We start from the raw sequence: 10,400 nt of genomic DNA, 5'->3' as shown, positions 1-10,400 counted from the left end.
CTAAAAAAAAAAAAAAAAAAAAAAACACTATTTAATACATTTAGCCCCAGTTTCACAGACAAGGCTTAAGGCTAGTCCCAGACTAAAATGCATGTTTGAGCTGTCTCAACTGAAAATAACTTGCACTGACATATCTTAAAATATGTCAGTGCCATTGTTTTGTCTCAAGATGCACGCCAGTAATATTTTTTTAGAAGTCATTTTAATAAAAGCTGCTTAAATATTCTAATTTAACGAAGGCCTAGTCCTGGCTTAAGCTAAGCTCTGTCTGTGAAACTGGGCCAAAGTATTTCAACTTCAAAATGTAATTTTATGTAACCATTTTATTTCGTTTCCCGCTTGTAATATATCTACTTGGAGCAAAATTATGGACCCCTTTGACGAACAAATCCTGACTAATTGTGAATTGTTTCAGTTGTAACTAACAACTGAACGGGTATGTGCAGCTACTGAAAGGTAAACGGATACAGGACATCCATCATATTGTGTACATTCCATATAAATGTAACACCGAAAGCCAAACTAGTTAGAGATGCATCATGTTAGGACCATATCTGTTATAAGACAACATTAGTCAATTTTTAATCAGTATTTGTACATATTGGATATTTATTTTATTAAATGGATATTTAATTGTGGACACTTGCTTTGTCTTGTCTAGAGCTAACTTAAATACATTACGGCAAAGATTTAACACTTTAAGAGCACGATTTCCTAAAGAGTGCCTTCCTATAATGGGACTCTCACCCATTATGATTTTTTAAATCTCAACTACTCAATCAATTGTTCATCTTAAAATAAAGAGTTATCCATATGTCATACTGTACATTATGTTGTCTATGCATCCAAACATAGCTTTGACATTTACAAAAACTAACAATTTTAGTTTGGGGGGCATTTTATTTTTGGACAAACTAGTACAGATTTTAATAACAGCTATTTATCAGCCATAACATGAAATTATTCATCAATCCATCATGCCTGTTGTTGTTGTTTCCATGTATTTAAAATTAGATATCTTTCACATGTGGGCTACACCATCAGACAAATTTGTATACATATGTATAGAACGGTCAGACTACAATCTGTTAACTATTAGTGATGCTAATGCTAGCCTTGTTTTTTGTATTATAAATATGCACCTCAAGAACTCAATCCTTTCCAATTGCATAGTAACACAAACTGCAAAAAAACATTTCTTATTCTCCCTTGTATATTTGGTACACAAAATGCAGGACCACCCAATCCCATTTGGAGATTGTATAAAAACAATGGGGCCAATTGACCTATCGGTAAGCCCCGCCCTCCTTAGTTACTGTTGCTCGCTCGGACAAACAAACGGAGTTGCTCACTGTCTTACAATGACGGCTGTCAGTGAAAACCTTCTTCCGAGGTGTTTCTGATCAATTTGGGACACAGATGGACCTTCAAGTGGGACTTAAATATACCATGGAGGGATATATAAAAGATATTAAAATAAATATGTAAAAATACAGATCACAATGCAAATGGGAGAGTTATGTTACGGTCGTCACGATCGCAATGACAACATCCCGGACCAACACCGTTCGTATACTGGAGAGTAAGATTAAATTAATTTACATTTAACCAGATTAATATGGAGAGGCACTCTAATATAGACCTTCGTTTATGTGTTTTTGACTTTCACTGCACGGTACATGACGTGAGAACAGTTCGCTCTTTAGGTTTGTACGTTAGCATGGACTCACTAACTTTAACGCTAATGAGATACCTTGCTGAAGCACAAGATGACATTAACGTTCTGCTTGAGCAGATGAAAAGTGTAACTGAGAGTATGACAACCAGAAAATGAACGTTTTCGTCTTCATTGTGATTGGGGTTGAATGCTTAGGGACATTTTGCTCTGTTTTGGTTGGATTTAAGAAATGGAATAAAATAAATTACATTGCCTATCCTCTCAGGATAACTGAAATTAGTGTTACAAGTACCCTAGGCACATCGTTTTTCCATTTTTGTAGCATAAACACCATTAAACCGATGCGAGCTTCGGATCTTCCAATGTTTCTCTATGACTCTCTATTAACTCTATTAACTGATACTCGACTGCCATTGGCTCATCTGCCTTCAAGGGGAGGGGCTTACCGATAGGTCAACTGCAGTCAATTATCCATTAAACACTCACACAATCTACATGAGGTGAGAGAACCCTTAACGTTTAATGAGGAACACTGCAAAGAGAGTTAAAGACAATAGAAGACAGGAATTTTAAAACATCACTGCATTCAACAGAAAGTGCATGCGTTTATTTTGTTGATGTTGTATATTGTCCTCAAAGAGGCCCCGGGGGGCTGCCAGGTTGAGTCTCATGATATTCGTGCAGCTGTCAGCATCGGTATGAGTTTCCGTGTCTCCTCAAAACCGCTTATACTTGCCTATACACATCAGTCATTAAGTATTCACCTTAGTCTTTTCTTTAAACATAATTTTAAGTCTCAAGAAGGGCAGGCATGATTTACAGTTCCTAAATTCATAATATACCTTGCGTCCATCTCATAAACCCAAACAGAGATGGTGGTGCTGTATGGTACAAAATGTTCAGCTGTACATGCCTTGCTGTAGCATGGCCACTATACTCCAGTGTTATTGGTTTCCACTACCTGCTGTTTACAGCGTGAGCTCATGGCATACTCCCCTCGGCTTGTGCCGTTCTCTTCTTTTCGAAGGGGTTTCCTGAAAAAGAGAACAAAAAGATTAAGCTTCAAACGACTATTTTTGCTCAGATTGAGGATGCTATTGATCGGGTTTTAGAGGCTTGAGATTTGTGCAACGAAATACAATGTCTCAAAAGCAAACAGAAAACCTAGGAAAGGAAAACACAAATAGTACTTATGGTAGGTTCAGTTTAAATCACAGTGTTTTCTGCGTGCTGTATTTGTTCTATTTTACAGTCAGTGTTTCAGGAAGCCTGAGTGCACACTTTTAGACACTGCTTGAGACACTAACAGAGTCTAGTTAATAAACAGCAGCACAGGTCATCAAAGTGAGTTATTCTGCAGTTTAAATGACTTCCCGCAAGCCGTAATGGCTGCTGGACTTAAAAAGCTGTGGTATGCGCTCTGGCCTGTCCGTTCTTTATTACGATTTGAAATATGCAAACTGCCTGCAGCCAATTGCCTTCATAACTGCATTACAATCCAGAGCTGGCCAAACAGTGGAGCACGCAGATCCAATCTGTTGATATTTTGTTAAATCATGTCAGTCACATATTGACTTATTGGTAGAGAGGGCCTGAGGTAAGAGTTGGTTATGTAGAGAGATGGATTCTGATGATTCACATTTTGTAAGATGCCAAAATTAATATTAGTAAAGGTTTGAATCAGTTGGGGCATATCTAATGCTTCAGATTTTGCAAAGTAAGGCCGTACAGAAAGCTGCCACATGAAAGCAGCTATCTACAATGTTCAATAAGCTAATGGAGTAGCCTGATGCCAAGCAACTACGTCACTGCTAAAACGACACGTTCATACAATAGGGCTCAACCGAATGGCTTATGGATGTAAAAATGCCATTCAGAATCTCCATAGTGAAATTGATTTTCAGCAATACCCGATAAATATTTTAAGACACCCTTAATATAACTCAGAGGTTAGGTGCTGAAGTATGTCTCTGTAGAAACTATTAGCCTGCTTTCTTTTTTTAGTAAAGCCGAATTAAGTGAAATCCACTAAGACCGTTACCATGGAAATGACACTAAAGTTGACTGTACACCTCACTAAATTCACAAATTAGTTAAATTTATTTCAAACTGATATCTAGAGAATTACTCAACAGCACAACAATATAATATAAAACCACAATATATACACTACCATTCAAAAGTTTGGGTGACCCCATGTTACAACAATGTAACAAAATATTAAGTATACAAAATACTCAAATGTACACAATTGACTATAGACATTGACTGCAGCTGAAATCACATACTTTTGAGTACATACATTACTCAAAGACCCTTTTATTTATTTGAGTGTCATTAAACAAATACAATTTAACCACAAGGAACAACTTTATTAGTACTTAGAGCACTCAAAACTGCAAATATGTGACAATTTTTATTTCCTACCATTACAAAGTTTTTGAATCTTTTTGCTTTGTATCAAATGTTGAAATTATTCAACTCAGAGTTGTCTGGGTTTCAAGACTTAGAACTGTGTGCAGTAATAATAAATGTGAATTTGATTAAAAAAAAAAAAACATAAAAAGTGTTTGGTCACTAAGATCTACAGTAAACACACCAAAAGCTTGAACAATAATGAACAATACCAATAAATACCAGAACGAGAGATTACACATCACATTAATGATTAGGTCAGGAAAAAATAAAAATGGTCATGAAAAAGAAAACAACCTGACCTTTACAGAGCCCATCTTTAGTGTCTGCAGCTCTCTGGGGTCTGTCTAGAGGACAAGTCTAATTTCATAAACAGGGCTTGAGCACATTAAAATTGACCCGTTTCTTCCAGAGAAATACACATGAGATAGCAACTTGTTAAATGAAGGCTGCTTTTGCAGACAGGATAAGATAAAGAGCATTTGTTTTAGCTGACCCTTATGAAATGTCACATGTCAATTCATCAATATATGTGACCCTGGACCACAAAACCAGTCATAAGGGTCAATTTTTTAAAATTGAGATTTATACATCATCTGAAAGCTCAGGGCTCGCAAAATCACTAGCCCGACGTCCCGGGGCTATTGTGTTTTCCAGTCGGGCTACCAAAATGTATCACCACTCTGCCCAGAACCTATAGGATGTTGCGCATGCGCGACTGAACGAATCACTCCCCGAGACGACTCGTTCTTCCCGAGTCACATTAAAAATTCGTTCAAAATGAACGAATCGTTCAAGAATGACCCAACACTACTGCCCTGCCCTACGGGCTATCTTGAACAGCGATATAAAAATTCCTAACTTGATTCGCGTTGTTCACTCGCTTGTAGGGGTGAAACGGATCATAGTTGATCTTTGCACTTGTTTCTAAGTCTTGACGACTGAAACATTCAAGCGTTTTAAAACATTTGCACGCATTCGGAGCTAGTGCCCTGGTACTTTCTGTGTGCACTCATTCAAAGCGCACACAGAGAGCCGCGTTTCAGACAATGCGTGTACACAGAATTGATTCCTCTTTCGTGTATCCTTGCTTCTGAATGAATACATACACACAAAATTATCTCAAAATAATTGTGTCTGCAAGTTTTCTCGTAAACACAGTCGGTTATGTCTTAAAGGGTTAGTTCACCCAAAAATGAAAATACTGTCATTAATTACTCAGCCTCGTGTTGTAAAACACATTATTTTCCACATACTGTACATTATTGTTTCTCCTCTATGCCCCGCCTTTCTGAAACGTGTCGATTTTAACAAAGCTAATCGGTCTGAAAAGCGAGGTGTGTCTATACACACAATATCTGAAATACATGTCTGCATTTGTGATCGGAGAAATGACAAACAAGCGCTACTCTACACTGCTCAAAACTTGCGTTTGAATCGAGCTTGTAACACTCCAAAGAGAAAGGAAAAATTGAAATCGCATCATATGACCCCTTTAAGATATTTTTGATGAAATATGAGGGCTCTCTGACCCTCCCATAGACAGCAAAGAAAACAAAAATAACGACTTTATTCCACATTTTCGCCTCTACTGCGTCACTTTGGATGCGCGTTCATGACAGTACCAGGACGCGAGCGTGTGGCGGCACCGGCGCTGACCCAGATCCAGCGTGATGATGTCATTACGCCGGATCTGGGTCAGCGCCGCCACACGCTCGCGTAGCTTTGTAACTTTACAGTTGAACCACTGATGTCACACGGACTACTTTGTCGATCATCTTGGTACTTTTCTGGACCTTGAACGTGGTAGTTACCTTGCTGTCTATGGGAGGGTCAGAGAGCCCTCATATTTCATCAAAAATATCTTAAATTGTGTTCCGAAGATGAACAAAGGTCTTACGGGTTTCGAACAACACAAGGGTGAGTAATTTATGACAGAATTTTCATTTTTGGGTGAACTAACCCTTTAAGTGAACGTAAACAGTGGAGAAAAAACATCTCCTGTGCATCATTATATTGGATCCGTGCATTCGGTCTTAAAGGGGCAGCAGCCTATAAATACCTGCTGTTCCATTAGTGCCACCTGTTGTCAGAGAGTGACATTTGCGTCTCATTCACAAAGCAAAAATCAGACCATTCTGTTTTTGCTTCAAATTTTGAAATTATACAATCCAAATAACATATATTTAGCATCTTTTTTTGGATAGTAATTCAAATGCAGTGGTTGCTTCTGATTTTAAATAGAGCACAGGCAAAGCTTTTTGTTTATATGAAGAGATTTCTTTTAGTTGTATAATTTTCTATTTGATTTGGGATTGGTTTTAAAATTTCAAGTTAGTTTTATTATTTAACATTACAATTTCACAAAGAAATATGCAGCATTTTGTCTGAGACATAATAAAAGGACATCTTTTCATTTATAATTTGTCTTAAATCTCATTTTGTAAAAAAATTAATATATAAATAAATTGTATTGTGTAATCTGTATCATGAATTTTATTGCATCGTAAGTTTAGTGAATCGTTACATCCCTATATGCTACTAGTTTTTGCTGATCATGCTGATTTGTCCACAGTAATGTTCAGCCGATGTCTTTTTTTATTCGGGTTAGTTAAATTAATTTTGGGCTACCAAAACCTGAAGAATGCCTGCCCGAAGGGCTACCAGGGATTTTGACATTTTTCGAGCCCTGAAGCTGAATAAATAAGCTTTCCATTGATGTGTGGTTTGTTAGGATAGGACAATATTTGACCGAGATACAACTATTTGAAAATCTGGAATCTGAGGGTGCAAAAAAATCAAAATACTGAGAAAAACGCCTTTAAAGATGTCCAAATGAAGTTCTTAATACATATTGCTAATCAAAAATTAAGTTTTGATATATTTACGGTAGGAAATTTACTAAATATCTTCATGGATCTTTACTTAATATCCTAATGATTTTTGGCATAAAACAAAAAAAATCGAAATTAGTTTTTTTGGCTATTGCTAAAAATATACCCAAGCGACTTAAGACTTGTTTTGTGGTTCAGGGTCACATATATCAAAGAATTCTGAAAAAAATATTAAGCTGTTTTCAACTTGTATAATAATGTCTCTTGAGCACCAAATTATCATATTAGAATGATTTCTGAAGGATCATATGACACTAAAGACTGGAGTAATGACTGCTGAAAATTCAGCTTTGCTATGACGTTAAAATACTACAGAAACAGTTTTTAAATCGCAATAATTGTTCGCAATATTACTGTATATGTACTGTATTTTTGATCAAATAAATGCAGCCTTGCTGAGCATAAGGGACTTTTCAAAAACAAAAATCTTGCTAATCTCCATCTTTTTAATGACACTATATAACCGTTTCAAAGGATAGTTCATAGTAAAGAGGATCCAAATTTGTTGACTTTCATAGTATAGGGGAAGAAACAGTTGAAACATTCTTCAAAATATTCAATTCAATTCAAGTTTATTTGTATAGTGCTTTTCACGATACAAATCGTTGCAAAGAAACTGTACAGCAAATTAAGTTTCTACAATATTTAGTGGTAGCTTATCAGTGGTGACTGTCAGTTAATGTACATATGGCAGAAATTAGGGCTGCACGATAAATCGCCAGTCGTTTCTGTGCTGTGGTGGGGCCTGAAACCTGACTGAAATTCTTCATAGAGATAATTTTTTTGCAGGAAGGAGCACAATTGAATATCTTCTACAAAATATCTTCGTTATTGTTCTGCAGAAGAAAAAAAAGTCATACAGTCTGGAACGACAGAAGGACGAGTAAATGACAGGATTAGTGTTGTCAAAAGACCTGGTACTTCGGTACCAAGTCGGTACTAAAAAAATGAAAACGTTACGGTACCAGGTTTTATTGAGTACCGGTGGTACTGAGTACCCGGTCAACCCGGTTCTTGATGCGCTATCCGAAAGGTGCGCAGATGCGCTCTCTTCATAAAAGCACTGAGACGTGGCGACCTCAAAAGGAGGAAACACACTACACTAACAAAACACTTTAAAGACAGATGCCCAGATCAAATGAAAGAGTTCAAGCAGGTAAGTTTCATTTTAATTTCGAAACCAGGTGCGGGTGTTTTTATATCACTGTATTTCTGAAGGAAACCGACTGTCTTCAGAAAATTATGGATGTCATTTTCATTTCATCTTGCCTGTAATGCCTGAGCAACATTTGTGAGCAGAGCGCTGCTTTGTGTACAGTGTTACCGGGGAAACCTCTATCTCTCCTGCTTTACAAGCGCCTCCTGCTGGCAGAGAATGAATTTACATATATATGCCGCCACAAATAGAGTGCAAGTCTGTGGGAAACACCGCTTCTGTTATGAATATTATTCAATATTTTAATTTGAATGTCGGATTGAACTGAACACTGTTATTAGAGTAGTTAATCGTTAGCTAATATAATGAGCATTAGAATTAAGTTTCTTTATTAATTATTCAATGCTCCTATAACTTTTATTAGGGTAAAAAAAACAGGAGGACATGATGATATTTACTATTTTTACACACCAGAGGCTTTTAAATGAATTGTGAATCTAAAATATGCGTGTTAGAGAATGTACAAATGGTTAACATTATTTGTGTCATATCAGTCAGAAAAGCAGTTCTGGCTGAATAACTCTAGGTTTTCAAAAGCCCTTTAAAATTAAATATGTACACAGTTTGGATTAAATGAAAGTATAGTCACATTTTTTAATTAGCATGTTTTTGTGTTTTGCTTTGGTACCAAAATTGGTACAGAGAACCGTGGATTTTCACTGGTATTGGTACCTAATTCTGAAATGTTGGTACCGTGACAACACTAGACAGGATTTTCATTTTTGTGTGCATTATCCCTCTAAATTATCAATACTTTTTCAGCTGTTTGATTAGACAGCATATTATTATCAGCATGGACCTTGTTTCCTCCTCTTCAGCTTCTAAAAAAGACCTAGTATTTCAAACCTTGAGCAACAAATACAGCTTTACCTTCAACCAGGGCCGGAGTGGGACTCATTTTCAGACCTGGAGTTTCATGCCTTAGACCGGCCTACTTTGTTTTTTTGTTTTCTATTAGTGCTGTCAAATGATTAATCGCGATTAATCGCATCCAAAATAAAGTTTTTGTTTACATAATATATGTATGTGTACTGTGTATATTTATTATGTATATATAAACACAAACACAGAGTATATAAATTTTAAATTTCGGGCGGTTCTTTGCCTACACGTCATGCATTTAAAATCCTTTAATGCACGGCTAGCCGTTGATTATTCCTTAAATATTTAATATATAAACATAGCATATTTTTCTTAAATGTATACATGCATGTGTTTTAGTAATAACTTTTATTTTGGAGGTGATTAATCGTTTGACAGCACTATTTTCTATTCTATTATTCGCTCGCATATCTCCAACAACTGAGGGTTTGTTTGTTTGTTTTTTGACCAAGGTGCCGCTGTCAGGGGAGTCAAAAGATAATTACGACATCATTAGGGTTGCCAGTTAACTTCAGAAATGGAAAATAAGGGACAATTGTGATTCTTTATCTTTTATTCTTTAAGAAAATAGTGTTTATTCTTGTAGAAAATAAGTGTTTATTCTTTAAGAAAATAATGGACAGAATAAGGGACGCTCTAAATATTTGTATTGTACCATAATGTAGGCCTATATCTGCCTGCAGTTAAAAAGTTCTTGAGTCAGAAATAAATCACATTTGTTTTGCTTAACCCATTTATGTACAATTATTCGAAAAATAATTTTAATGTCAATCAAAAAATGTCATCGGTCTGAGTAAATTGTACCATTATAGAATTGTGACTTCACAAGTGTAGTAGGCTAATTTAGGAGGTGAAAATACTATGAAATTACAAATAGCATGAAATTTGAAAGTATAACAACTGAAGGTGTATGAAACGTCACTAAATAAAGCATTTTTTTTAACAATGGCACTTAAAGTTTTTGTGAATGAATGAAAATGCATAATTTTCAATGAAAGAAAACTTAGAGAGTGTGGGCTGCTTCTGGTGCTTGGATTTGTACTTCAATATAATGAGGTCCAAGTTTAAGAATACACTAAAAGTTTTTTTTTTTTCTCTATATATTTAACAGCATTAACTTACACTGAAATAGCCTACGTCTTCCTTCAGGTAGATTGAATGTTTTCCTGCCTTGCTAAATGTTGGGCTCATGATCAATAAGTTGCATTCGCCCAAACTGATTTGGCAGAATCAAAACGCGGACGGTGAAGGGAATTGCCTCGCTGTGAAGCGGGAACAGCCGGCAGAGGATTCCGCTTGGTCTTAAAGCCTTCCT

General features: G+C 36.2%; 1 long non-coding RNA gene across 1 annotated transcript in view; it reads right to left on the bottom strand.

The window, feature by feature from the left end:
* Positions 1-2,019: 2,019 nt before the first annotated feature.
* LOC107665401 (uncharacterized) overlaps positions 2,020-10,400 on the bottom strand; it is a 31,353-nt gene continuing 22,972 nt past the window's right edge. Inside the window, exon 3 of the long non-coding RNA XR_001631543.1 lies at positions 2,020-2,712. This is a non-coding gene — a long non-coding RNA (uncharacterized LOC107665401). The remainder of the gene's footprint in view (positions 2,713-10,400) is intronic.

The sequence above is a fragment of the Sinocyclocheilus anshuiensis genome, unplaced genomic scaffold (genome assembly GCF_001515605.1).
Source record: "Sinocyclocheilus anshuiensis isolate Anshui unplaced genomic scaffold, SAMN03320099.WGS_v1.1 scaffold199, whole genome shotgun sequence".
Taxonomy (NCBI): Eukaryota; Metazoa; Chordata; class Actinopteri; order Cypriniformes; family Cyprinidae; genus Sinocyclocheilus; species Sinocyclocheilus anshuiensis.
Note: the sequence above shows the minus strand (reverse complement) of the source record. Positions and strands in the feature narration are given on the sequence as shown.